This window comes from Pangasianodon hypophthalmus, chromosome 18, assembly GCF_027358585.1.
Source record: "Pangasianodon hypophthalmus isolate fPanHyp1 chromosome 18, fPanHyp1.pri, whole genome shotgun sequence".
In the NCBI taxonomy this organism is placed as follows: Eukaryota; Metazoa; Chordata; class Actinopteri; order Siluriformes; family Pangasiidae; genus Pangasianodon; species Pangasianodon hypophthalmus.
The window spans coordinates 13,123,439-13,137,135 of record NC_069727.1 but is presented as its reverse complement, the minus strand read 5'-3'; positions in this window follow the sequence as shown (position 1 = coordinate 13,137,135).

Sequence of the window (13,697 nt, the reverse complement as noted above, 5' to 3'; positions counted from 1 at the left end):
ATGTGCTGCATAATATGGCGAATATTATGTGTTGACTGACCATTAACATGTCAAAAGCAGAATTTTGACATTTAAAGTTGTCAAGGAGAAAATATAGAATCTATTTTACAGCTGCATAATTTGATCAGATCTGCTCAAGATACACTGTACATGCTATCCAGAAAAAAAGCTAAAAATGGAATCATTTCTTCACAAGTTTTGGCTACAGCTGCAAACAGGTATTATGGTGAAAGTAATATCAGCTGACATACAAAATCCATGTTCAATAACCCATTTGAATATACACTGTATGGCGGAAGTTTTGTGGACACCATATGTGGGTCTTCCCCAAACTGTTGCCACAAAGTTGGAAGCACACAATTGAGACACGATGCTTTTGTATGCTGCAGTATTACAATTTCCCTTCACTGGAACTAAGGGGCCCAAACCTGGTCCAGCATGGCAATGCCCCTGTGCACAACGTGGGGTCCATGAAGACGTGGTTTGCCGAGGTCGGAGTGGAAAAATTGGAGCTCTAGTGGAAAGCCTTCCCAGAAGAGTGGAGGTTATTATAACAGCAAAAGGGGGGACTAAATCTGGAATGGGATGTTCAAAAAGCACATATGGGTGTGATTGGGCAGGTGTCCACATACTTTTGGGCATGTAGTGTGTGTATATACAGTACTGTGCAAAAGTCTTAGGCACATGGAAAGAGATGCTGTAAAGCTAAGACGCCTTCAAAAATAATAAAATCAAATGTTACTACATAAAAATACTACAAAGAGCAGTAAACAGTAATAAACTAAACAAAGTCAATATCTGGTGTGACAACCCTTTGCTTTTTTATGCACAATCCACCACAGTTTTATTGGAGACTTTGTCTGACACACTTGCTTCTATTTTGCATGGAAAACCCAGCAGCCTTTATTATTTTTTGTCTGAAAAGTGGTCTGTGATGTAATATGTTGCTTTTCTTTAATGACACACAAACATGTTTCTTGGATAGTTTTGGATGAATGCCCTCCATTAGCTGTGTAAGCAAAAAAGTTTCCAGAGAAACAGGATGCTTCAGACGAATACACTTTATCAACTATTCAAACAAAGAAGAACACAAAGTTTACCTTTGCCTGGAAATATGATTTTATGCCTAATTGAATTTAATTATTGCTTTTGAAATGGTTCTGAAACTGAAAACACTTACAGCTGTGTCAAACACAAAAATGAAAAAAATATGTTTATTCAAGAAATAAAAACCCACCTGGATTTCTGAGGTAAAGTCAATAGATAGAAATGAAAATAAAGAGTTTAAAAAAAATCATAGTTACAAAAAAAAAGCATTCATGATATTTAGTGTACACAAAATAAAACAAGAGCTGGCCTATTTTTAGTGCACAGAAAATAAAATAAGTTGTCTTTTATTTAGACAAAGTCAATAGGTGGAAATAATTATAACATTTATAAATAATATGTAACTATAATAAATAACAAAATAACATTTAGGCATATGTCTTCTGACTGTAATTAGTGTATGGTTCATGTCATGACATTAAAAAAAACATACACATACTAGGAAAATAAACTGAGGTAGGTATATAGGTATATAGGCAGGTATATATATATATATATATATATATATATATATATATATATATATATATATATATATATATATATATACCTACAAAAAGTGGTCCAAGTAAGGACTACTGGTGAACCAGCATCAGGGTCATGGGCATCCAAGGCTCATTAATGTGTGTGGGGAGCGAGAGCTTGCCTGTCTGGTTTGATCCCACAGAGGATCTACTGTTAGGAGCTACTGGCTATGAAAGGTGTCAGAACATACAGAGCATTGCAGCCTGCTGCATATGGTGCTACGGAGCTGCAGACCAGTCAGAGTGCCCCTGTCCACCGTCAAAAGTGCCTACAATGGGCACGTGAGCATCAGAACTGGACCATGGAGCAATGGACGAAGGTGGCCTGGTCTGATGTATCATGTTTTCTTTTACATCATGTGGACGGCCGGGTGCATCTGCATTGCTTATCTGGGTAAGAGATGGCACCAGGATGCACTATGGGAAGAGGGCAAGCCGGCGGAGGCGGTGTAATGCTCTGGACAGTGTCCTGCTGGGAAACCTTGGGCCATTCATATGGATGATACGTACCACCTACCTAAACACTACTGCAGACCAAGTACACTTCTTTACGGCAGTGGTATTCCCTAATGGCAGTGGCCTCTTTCAGCAGGATAATGCGCCCTGCCACACTGTAAAAATTGTTCAGGAATGGTTTGAGGAACATGACAGAGTTCATGGAGTTGACTTGGCTAACAAAATTCCCCAGATCTCAATCCAGCATCTGGGATGTGCTGGAGAAATAAGTCCGATCCATGGAGGCCCCACCTCGCAACTTATAGGACTTAAGGGATCTGCTGCTAACATCTTATTGCCGGATACCATGGCACACCTTCAGAGGTCTTGTGGAGTCCATGCCTCGATGGGTCAGAGCTGTTTTGGCAGCACAAGGGGGACCTACACAATATCAGGCAGGTGGTTTTAATGTTATGGGTGATCGGTGTATGTATACATATACACCCACACCCACACCCATACAGTCAGAGGAAAAAGAAAGTACAGACAGAAAGTACATTCTCTTTCAATTCTATATTTTTATTCGTTAGGGCCTAAATAACAATTCTTTGGTCCTCACCATCTTCAGTAAACAAACAAATAACCACTGGTGAAAACAAAACAACAAAAAAACAGCACAATTCAATATCTAGCCATTTTAGCAACCAAGTGGGGAAAAAATAAGTACACCCTATAATTCAGTAACATGCAGAACCACCTTTAGCAAAAATAACCTGAAGGCCTTACATTCTGTAGGAGTTTATCAGTCTCTGACATCATTTGAGAAATTTTGGCCCACACTTCTTTAGAACATTGCTTCAGTTCATTGATGTTTAAGGGCATTGGTTTATGCACAGCTCTCTTAAGATCTCGCCACAGCATCTCAATAGGGTTGAGGTCTGAACTTGGCCATTCCAATGCCTTGATTTTTTTTGTGTCGATTTGCTGGTGTGCTTGGGATCATTGTCCTTTTGGATGACCAAATTTTGTCCGAGCTTAAGCTGCTGGACAGATGGCCTTACATTTTTCTCAAGAATATCCCGGTATAAATTGGAGTTCATCGTTGTCTCAATGACTGCAAGCTTCCCAGGTCCTGTAGCTACAGAACAAGCCCAAATCATCGCCCCTCCACCACCATGCCTAAAAGTTGGTATGGGGTGTTTTTGGTGATACACTGTGTTTGGTTTTCACCAAACACTGTGCTGTACGTGATGGCCAAACATCTCCACCTTGGTGTCATCAGTCCAATGGATATTGTTATAGAACTTTTGTGGTTTGTTCAGATGCAATTTTGCAAACCTAAGTTGTACTGCCATATTCTTTTTGGAGAGAAGCGGCTTTTTCCTAGCCACCCTTCAAAGAAAGCCATACTTGACTGCCGTTATGAGACAGACATAGCTGGTGGAGCCTGCTACACACACACACACACACACACACACATACACACACATGCCATGGAGCGTGAACTTGAACTGCAAAACTTGACGGGGTGAAAGCCGTGACCCTTTTCTATTGATTTGTCCATTTTGTTGTATTTTCAAAAGTGTGCTGAAAAGCACAGACTGAATAAACATGAGTCCAGAGCTCTGATAAAATTCTGCCTGCCTCCTGAGTCTTCCTCCGCACCCTCACACACTGGGGCTCTACAGTTTCATTCCAGTAAGATCAGAAAGGTTCACTGCAAATGCTATCAGAATCTACTAAAAAGATGGGATGCATCTGCAGTCCTTCAGTGAGTCAAAAATGGGGTCCTTTAAGCCGCACTTCATTATAATGCCCATATGATTTTTTTGAGAAGATTTTCTTTTGATAATGATAGCGAACAAACATGCACAATGAACTTCCAAGTTCTGCAATATTTTTAATATTAATTAAACAATTATTTTTCTGGAGTGCCCAGAGCTGCCCTCTGTACAGTGTGTCGTATGCATAGGCATTATGGAGCAGTGGCTCAATAAAAGAAAACCTGAACATTCTGTGGCTGTAGATTTTTGGCTAGTTTTTTGTATTTTTAGATGTAGTTGGAGTGGGAATTTTGCTGCTTGAAGAAGACTTCGAGATCAGAAATATAGAGGCCGTACCACAAGATGCAAACCATTCATCATTTTTGCAGTAATACAGATTTGCAGCATTTTGAAGTAATACAGAGATGAACCACAAAAGTCCTGGAACCAAGATTAACCTCTACCAAAGTGAAGGAAAGGAGAAAATGTGGAGAAACAAAGGATCTGTTTATGATCCAAAACACATGAGCTCTTCGGTCAATCACGGTAGAGGTAGTGAACAGGCTCACTAATCATTATTGATGGTGCGACTAATGTTGGTAGCAGCAGAATGAATTCAGAAGTCTACAGAAACATTATGTCTGCCAATTTACAGAGAAATGCATCCAATCTAATTGGAAGTAATTTCATCATGCAGCAAGCCAATGACCCAAAACACAAGGACCTCATCAGGGGGAAAAGTGGAAGGTTTTATACTGGCCAAGTCAGTCACCAGACCTTAACCCAGATGAACATGCATTTCACCTCCTGAAAAGGAGACTGAAGGGAGAAACCCCCCAAAACAAACAAAAACTGAAAGAAGCTGTGGTACAAGCATGGAAAAGCATCACAAATGAAGAAGGCAACAGTTTGGTGATATCAGTGGGTTGCTGGCTTGATGCAGTTATTGCAAGCAAGGGATATGTAACCAAATATTAAGTTTACTTTAATATACTGTAAGACTATCTGTTCCAATACTTTTGCTTACCTAAAAATTTGGTGCTGTGCCATGTTGTAAGTTGTTTAACACATCTAGATGTAAATATCAGGAGATGAAGCTGAAATTCTGATCTATTGTTTTATATTCATCTTTTGATCTCAAACCCAAATGTTTTCAGGGTATGGCAGAAATAAAAGAATTGCCCTTAAAAAATCTAAGTTTTGTTTGTTTTGGTCTTCCTAAAAATTGAGCATATTACACAAATTTTCCAGAGAAGCAAGACATTTTGGATGAATTTCCTTCATCAGCTATGTAAGCAAAGAAGTACACAAAGTTTCCAGAGAATCTGGATGTTTCAGTCGAATGTTGTTTATCAGCTGTTGAAGCAAAGAAGTACTCAAAGTTTCAAGGGAAACAGGAAACAGAAAACTTTGTTTACTATGCATTATTACTAGTTCTTATGTATATCATTATTAGGTATAACATGAGAAATCCATATAGATCCAGTGGCACTGAGAATGCATTAATGATGGCAGTGGAGCATTAGTCAATGGGGAGGCCTATGTGGATTTTGGTTGCGTTGGGGAGACATGTTTGTGATTACCTTAAATTGGCAAAACACTGGTGAGGACGGGTGCCATTTGAAAATCAGTAGAAGCCACAAGGCCTGACTCCAGGAGGTAAATGCCAAAGAGAGAAAGTGAAACGTCTGTGCCTGCCAGTTCCAGAAGTCACAGGGGGTAAAACCGTGTAAAGTGAGCCAACTGCAATGACTCCACTGTATACACTGATATTATATCAAGAACACATGGCACCTTCAAGGGAATCAAGACAAACAAGTATCATGATTTGATTTTGACTGGTTCAAACGTTATTAGCAGTTTTACAAATTTGTGAATTGTAGCACACCCTAGAGGGGATTTAGACAAAACTTCTTGGAGTCCATTAGGACAAGATTGTTTACTTACTTACAAAATATAGTCTGAATACGTCATATCAGTGCCTTGATATACCCTCACATCCTGTTTGGTGACTTTCCTTTCAAATTCAGTTTTATAAATTTGTGACCTAATGAATTTAGAAAAACGTCTTGGAGTCACTTAGGTTGAGGCCTTTTGGTTGTCTCCAAATATCTCAGTATATGAATATATAACTGTTTGGTGACTTCGCTGTCAAATTTTGTGTGTTATGGACAAACTGTCCTGTTTATCAAAAATCTGAGATATACAATCTAAGTTTTGTTTGTGTTGGTCTCTCTAAAACTGAACACAGTACACAAACCTTCTAGAGAAGCAGGATGATATTCATCCCAGATGAATGTCCTTTATCAGGTGTGTAAGCAAACATGTAGACAAAGTTTAAAAAGAAGCAGAATATTTTGGATGAGTCTCCTTTATCAGCTATGTAAGCAAAAAAGTACACAAAGTTTCCAGAGAAACAGGATGTTCCAGGCAAATGTTTTTTATCAGCTGTTGAAGCAAAGAAGTACACAAAGTTTCCTGAGAAACAGGATGTTTTGTCTGAAACATACTTTTACTTTTTGTTTACTATGCATTAATATGTATATACACCGATCAGCCATAACATTAAACCACCTGCCTAATATTGTGTAAGCCCCCTTGAACCTCCAAAACAGCTCTGACCCATTGAGGCGTGGACCTCTGAAGGTGTGCTGTGGCCCTTGCAAGGTGGGGCCTCCATGGAGTTGACTTGTTTGTCCAGCACATCCCCCGGAGGCACAACTGGATTTAGATCTGGGGAATTTGGAGGCCAAGCAACACTTGTCACCTTGAACACTTTGTCATGTTCCTCAAATCATTCCTGAACAGGGTGCATTATTCTGCTGAAAGAGGCCACTGCCTTTAGGGAATACCATTGCCATGAAGGGATGTACTTGGTGTGCAACAACGTTTAGGTAGGTGGTACATGTCAAAGTAACATCCATATGAATGCCAGGACCCAAGGTTTCCCAGCAGAATATTGCTCAGAGTATCACACTGCCTCTTATAGTTTGCCTACTTCTCATAGTGCATCCTGGTGCCATCTCTTCCATTTACATTTATGGAATTTTGACAGACACCCTTATCCAGCGAGACTTACATTTATCTAACTTACACAACTGAGCAGTTGAGGGCTTGGCTCAAGGGCCCAGCAGTGGCAGCTTGATAGAGCTGGGGTTTGAACTCATGATCTTCTGATCAGTAGTCCAACGTCTTAACCACTGAGCTACCACTGCCCATCCCCAGGCAAGCAACGCATTCGCACCCGCTCATCGACATGATGTGAAAGAAAACATGATTCATCAGACCAGGCCATCTTCTTCCACTGCTCCATGGTCCAGTTATGATGCTCACATGCCCATTGTAGGCACTTTCAGGGGTTGATAGGGGTCAGCATGGGCACTGTGACTGGTCTGCAGCAATGCAGCCCCATATGCAGCAATCTGCAATTCACTGTGTCTTCTGACACCTTTCTATCATAGCCAGCATTAACTTTTTCAGCGATTTGTGCTACAGTAGCTCTTCTGTGGGATCAGAACAGATGGGCTAGCCTTTACTCCCCACACACATCAGTGATTCTGACACAGGTTCACCACTTGTCCTTCCTTGGACCACTTTTGGTAGGTACTAACCACTGCAGACCGGGAACACCCCACACGACCTGCAATTTTGGAGATGCTCTGACCCAGTCGCCTAGCCTTCACAATTTGGCCCTTGTCAAAGTCACTCAGAACCTTACACTTGCCCATTTTTCCTGCTTCCAACACATCAACTTTGATAACTGACTGTTCACTTGCTGCCTAATATATCCCAATGCTTGACAGGTGCCACTGTAATGAGATAATCAAAGATATTCACTTCACCTGGTTTTAATGGTATGGCTGATTGATGTATATATGCTGGGATGGCCAATGGTCCCTTTCTCAGGAACCAGTTATCCAAGAGCTCTGGGGCTGATCTGGCACTAAACACCTTAAAAAGCATTTTCAAGACTTAAACTCTGCGTGTCCATTGCAATGTTCCAGAGATAAAGGGTCCAAATGAATCTTGTTGACAAGCACATTTCATTCAAGCCCTCTGCTAATTGGGTTGCGCATGTTCTGAGGACCTGGCTATGGATGCCATCAGGTCCTGGTGTCTTGTGTGGGTTTACTGCCTTTAAAGAATTGCAGTATTGCTAATATGCTGTTATTATGGTTCACAAGGAGTCTTACAGCCGGGTGGGTATTGTCACCTTAAAGCAAGCATAGGATGTGTTGAGTTCATCTGCTAGTGAGGCGGACATGCCTGTGTCACTGTTCTTCCTTCCTTTGTAGTCTATTATTGAGCGCAGGCTGCTCCACATGTACTTGATGTCCACACCAAGCTAAAAGCAGTCCGTGCTTTTAGATTGATGTGGACATCAGTGTTCCTCAGGGCTGTGCGCTCAGTCCAGTGCTGTTTACCCTGTTGACTCATGACTGTGCTGCAAAGTACAGCTAAAATCACATAAGTAATTTTTCTTACAACTTGTGGGCCTCATCAGCAACGATGATGAGTCAGCATACAGGGAGGAAGTGGAGCAGCTCGCAGAATGGTGTAGAGACAACAATCTCTCTCAATGTTGATAAAATCAAAAAGATGATTGTTGACTTCAGCAGCAGAGCTTCTATTTGATGATGTTATCATCACTGTTAATCAGATGCTGGAACCCTATGTCAATTTGGTAAGTTAACCAGGAAGTGTGCCGTGTTTGCTTAGTGACCTGGTACATGTTTTAGTAAGTTACCAGCTCCAAATAATCCCGTGACATCAGCGAATTAATCTTCCCATCTCTGACATCGGAGCAACTGGCTCAATTCTACTGACTGTCACAGATTGATGCAGGACTCTGGTGATTTTCCATGGGATGGGAGTGGATAGACTGTAAAGAAAAGAGAGGATTTTATTAGGTATTGCACTGGGTCATCTTGGGTCCCAAGATGATGGGTCTTGATGACCCATTGATGGGTCATCAAGATGGGTCACCATCTTAGCTTATTTCTTACTTTGATAATTAACACTGTGGGCAGGGCATCAGTCCTTTGCCCTTTGTGTTGTGCTAATTGTTCAGTGATCTGCTCTTTAATAGTGCAGTTTGTTCTTTCAACCATACCTGAACTTTTAGGCCTGTAGGGAACATGCAATGATGAATTTAAACTGGGTATTTAAACTGGGTTGTAAATTGACACCAATAGACTGATTCAATTTGGGTGAATACCCCCCTCACAGAGGGGAATGATTTGGTTTGCCTACTCTCATGCTACTGTGTGCACAGTGTTGTTTTTGTTTGGGATGACTTCCACCCATTTTGAAAATTTATGACGATGACTAGACAGTAGTGATATCCCCCCTGGTGCTCAGGAGCGGTCCCATAAAGTCCACCAGAAGGGATACCCTTGGGTCCCAGGGAGGATCTGGTCTATGAAAATTCGACCTGGCTTTCCTAGATTAACAGTTGCACAGACAAGGCACATATTACACCACTTGTTTATGTTGGACACTCTGAAGAAACTTGGGCATACTCATAATAGAGTTTAAATATTGGTTTCTGAAGAGCTTCTGGTACTACATATTCACCTTCTCAGATTACTAAACCATGCATAATGATAAGGAGATAGTCTTGTTTTAGTAGGTGTAAGCCGTCTGTCTGAAACCCATAGATCCTGTTGGTATTGTTTTAGGTCTAGAGGCACTGGCTTCACTGTTATAATGGTACCTCTTTGCTATGTTGCCATGATTGGCCATTTTTAGCTTCTAGCTTAGTGGGCTGATCTACAGTAGGGCCTTTTGCACCGCTTTAGTTCCAGAACTAAATTTCCAGTGCTAAAGTACTGGGCGATTTTGTGCGAACTATTTCCCAGTACCGTTTAAAGGGTTGCATTCTCACCGACAGTGGGCACTAGGAAGTGACGTAAGCCGGTCAACAGTGACGTCATTTGTGCGCGGCGTTCAACAACGGAAACAAAGAAGAACAACGAAAACAACCGGAGGATGGAGGACACTGTGATCGGAGCTGTGTTTTTGTTGTGTCTCGCGTCCATCTATCGCTGTTCTCCATACTTGCGAAATAAGTTGACACTACAGTATGTTTACACGGCGTTTTAAATCATGGCGGGTGAGGGCGTTTTCGTATGAGTTTGGTCAATCAACATCTACTTACGTCACGGATAGTACCAGTTGTGCTGGTTAGACCCTGCTCCGGAGTAGGAGCTAATTTGGTTCTCGAAAAAGGCAGTCTGGTACTAAAATCGCACCCAGTTCCGGAGGTGCGAAAACGCCAAAAAGTGGGTAGTTCTGCAATTAGTTCAGGTACTATGAAAAGGTTCCCGTGGTGCGAAAGGCCCTAATGTTATTGTGTTCATGCACATCAGGATTCTTAGAGATGTATGTTAGCACAGAAAAGCTGTTTTTTTTTTTCATTTTTGAATGACATCCCAAATCACAGTAATGAGATGGAAGTGTTTAATTGGCTTTCATGCAGCTGTTAGAAATGTTTGCAGTTGCTAATGTGTTATAAAATCATGCACTACTACAAATCTATAATGGATGTTGGTATATGTTGGAGGCAGCAGAAATATGGTCCTGTTGGTTTTCCTCTGTGGGACTTTCTGAGTTTGACCTTCATTTTCTCTACACCTTATCATTTTCTCATTGTCTACTTGTTAAATTTGAGACTTCCTAACCCCTTAATTTATCTAATGCATTTTCTTGAATATCTGTCATGTCTATGTGAAAATCAGAAATGTATCCATGCAGACTTTCACCACTTGGAAAAATAGACTCCATGCTTCATCTTTTACTCCTTTTTCCATCCCTTGAAACAATTATACTGCATGTTCCACCTTCTTTCCTTCCTTGTCTTGACCTGGACAAATCAAATCATTCTCATCAAAAACCAGCCACACAAGCTCTACTTTCTTTATTGAAAGTTCAAAATTTTCATTTTGCATGTGCTCTATGACACTAATTTTAACAGACTGGTGACAGCCCTTCACCTCAGGAGAATGAGACCACATTAGAATTGTTTTGGGGCAGGGGCATGACACTTTATGTAGGATAATCCCAGCCATGCCTAGGAAGCTGCAGCATGAGTATTAAAAAATAAAGTCCTTGCATAAAGTCCTTGAGTTTTAATTTGTGCAACAAAGGCAGTTTCTAAGAAGGCCCATGTCATCCCCCCATCTTCAAAAGCTTTATCTTAAGACTTTTTTCTTTTTTATTGAGTACTGTTCCAATTGATCAGTCCCATTTGTTTAATGTTGGCAAAGTCAACATCAACTTGGAACAAGGTAGATTATAGGCCACTATAAAAGTCAAACCAAAGAACTGTCTCAATGCAGGATGGGTGGTGCATAGCTCCATAAACTCTTTATTCATAGACTCTTTTATTGTGTGTGACGGGAGGGTAGAGGGGGTTTTGGAACCCTATTGTTAGGGTTCTTCTTCTTCTTCTTCTTCTTCTTCCTTTAAACGAATTGTGCAGGCCAAACCATAAGTTGTAGCTACATGAAACTTGGTCACAGGTACTCCCTCCCAAACTAAGGCAAGCAAGATGGGCCTGATCGGTCTAATGGTGGGGCTATAGTGTAGGGTTTTACGTTGTGGGCCATGTCTAATGAGCTGTAAGGCCTACAAACAAAATTCTTGGTTTCCACTGATTCCTTGGTTTCTCCCAAAGAAAAGAACCATTTAGCGCTGCCCATTTAGATTTTTGCTAATTTGCATAATATGCAAAACCTAATTTACAAACTAGTTCTAGGATTTCTGGCCTATTTTTGGTGCTGAACATCTCGGCAGACTGTGAACCTCAATAATTATCAGAAAGATTTTAACATTTGTAAACAATATGGCCAGTACACTTCAATCAATTCTATTAGGGCAGAGCCTAATTTACTCAAACTCAGGATTACTTGAATAGATTTGCACGAAACTTGAAGGGCTTGTACAGGACCAGATTCTGAGATCATAAGCAAAGTTTGGGCTGTGGTCATTCATAGACAGAGCTATGGTGAGATAACTGTTTCTCAGGAACTGAAAGTCGCATCAAGCTGAAATTTGGTATGCTGCATCTACATGCTAATCTGTAAGTGGATCTTTGATGATATCCTAATTAATTAAAAACATGGCTGGTATCAACCAATTAAGCAGGCATGTGACAGGGTTAACACTGAGCTATCCTCACGTACATTTGAACAGTGGATTCAGGTAGGGACCCACTACTACCTGATGCAATCTTTTTTTTTTTTCAGAAAAAACAAGCACATCTCTTGGAAATAAGGTATATTCTTTTTTTAGATTGTTTATTTTGCTCAAACTCTAAAAGAATTGCCATTTAGATCATTTTGCTCCACCTATGGAAATTTCTGATCATTTGCATAATATGTGAAACCAGTGTTTGCAAACTGGTCCTAGGATTTTTGGCCAATTTTCACAATCTTGATGTCAAAATAGTCAAGCGAGTGTGAACCTCAATAATCATCAAAATATGTTGACATTTGTAAACATAAATATGGCTGCCCTACCACAGTCAATGCTAAAGAGGTGGAGACTAATTTACCCATACGGTTCTAACTCATGATTGCTTGCATGGTTTCACACAAAATGTGAAAGGAAAATACAGGACTAGTAAGCAATGCAACTCACTCAATTTGGCCGTTGGATGCACTGTTCAATCACAAGTGCTCGTGCATCTGGAAAAATAAGTTTAAAAGTGAAATCTTTTTTCCTAATAATCCTTTAACTGAATACATAAAAATTTGCCTTTTTGCTCATTTAGCCACACCTACTCAGATTTATGAAAATTTGCATAATATGCTAAATATATTTTTGCAAACTATTCCTTTGATTTTTTTTGGCCCTTCTTCCCAAAATTGGTGTCAATGGGTTATAAATTACTCAGCAGAGTCTAATATTCAAGAATGATCAAAAACATGGCCTCCAAATGCCAATCAATCCAAGTGGGGTGGAGCTTGATTCACTTAAACAGCTGTAACTGAGGACTGGTTATATGCCCCCACACAAAACTTGAGAGGCCTCTTCAGGCCAGTGTTATGTAGAGGTGCTCAAAATTTGGGGTATTGTATGAGTGCAGTATAGTATCCCAGAAGATTTGAACATTTTTCTCTAGAGCTTTTCTGTGAAATTACAATCTACAGTTAAGGACATTGGTGTAGCCCTTCATCCTTGTCTATTATTGAATATTCCAATTATCTTAACATGTGTACATTTGAGAAACAGCTGAATTAAAAAATGTTTGCTACCCTTAATATTTGCTCAGCACTAGTATGGTTTCATAACCTCTAGAACTGGGGTATCAAACTTAAATTCTGCCCAGACCACATCAGCATTTTTGTGACCCTTTGAAGGGCTATAAACTTAAGCTATAATATTATTATCTATTCCATTAACATCAATAACTTACACCCTGATAGTAGACTATAGGTTCACTACACTATGGGTTTTAGATATATTGTGAATATGTTAGATAGTGTGAGTAATAGCATAGTATGGGCTGTTTCAGTATTATTTTTTGCAGTTTTACATGTGCTTTAGATTCTTCGTGATTTAGATTATTCACTTTATTAAGCTGGATAGTAAAATATGTTGGTAGGTGAATTAGGTACTCCTCATTGCTTCGGGAGTGAATGAGTGTGTGAGTGAGCATGTGATATCCTGTGATGAATTATATCTCATTCAGTGCTCACTCTCTCCTTGTACTCAGAGTTCCTAGGATAGGGTTAGGAACTACTACTAAGCTACAACTAAACTAACTCTACTCTAAGCCTTGCCGGAATGAATGAATGAATAAATGAATAAATAAGTAAATAAATAAATATTTCTTCCACCTTTATTCCACTTAATTCCTTTA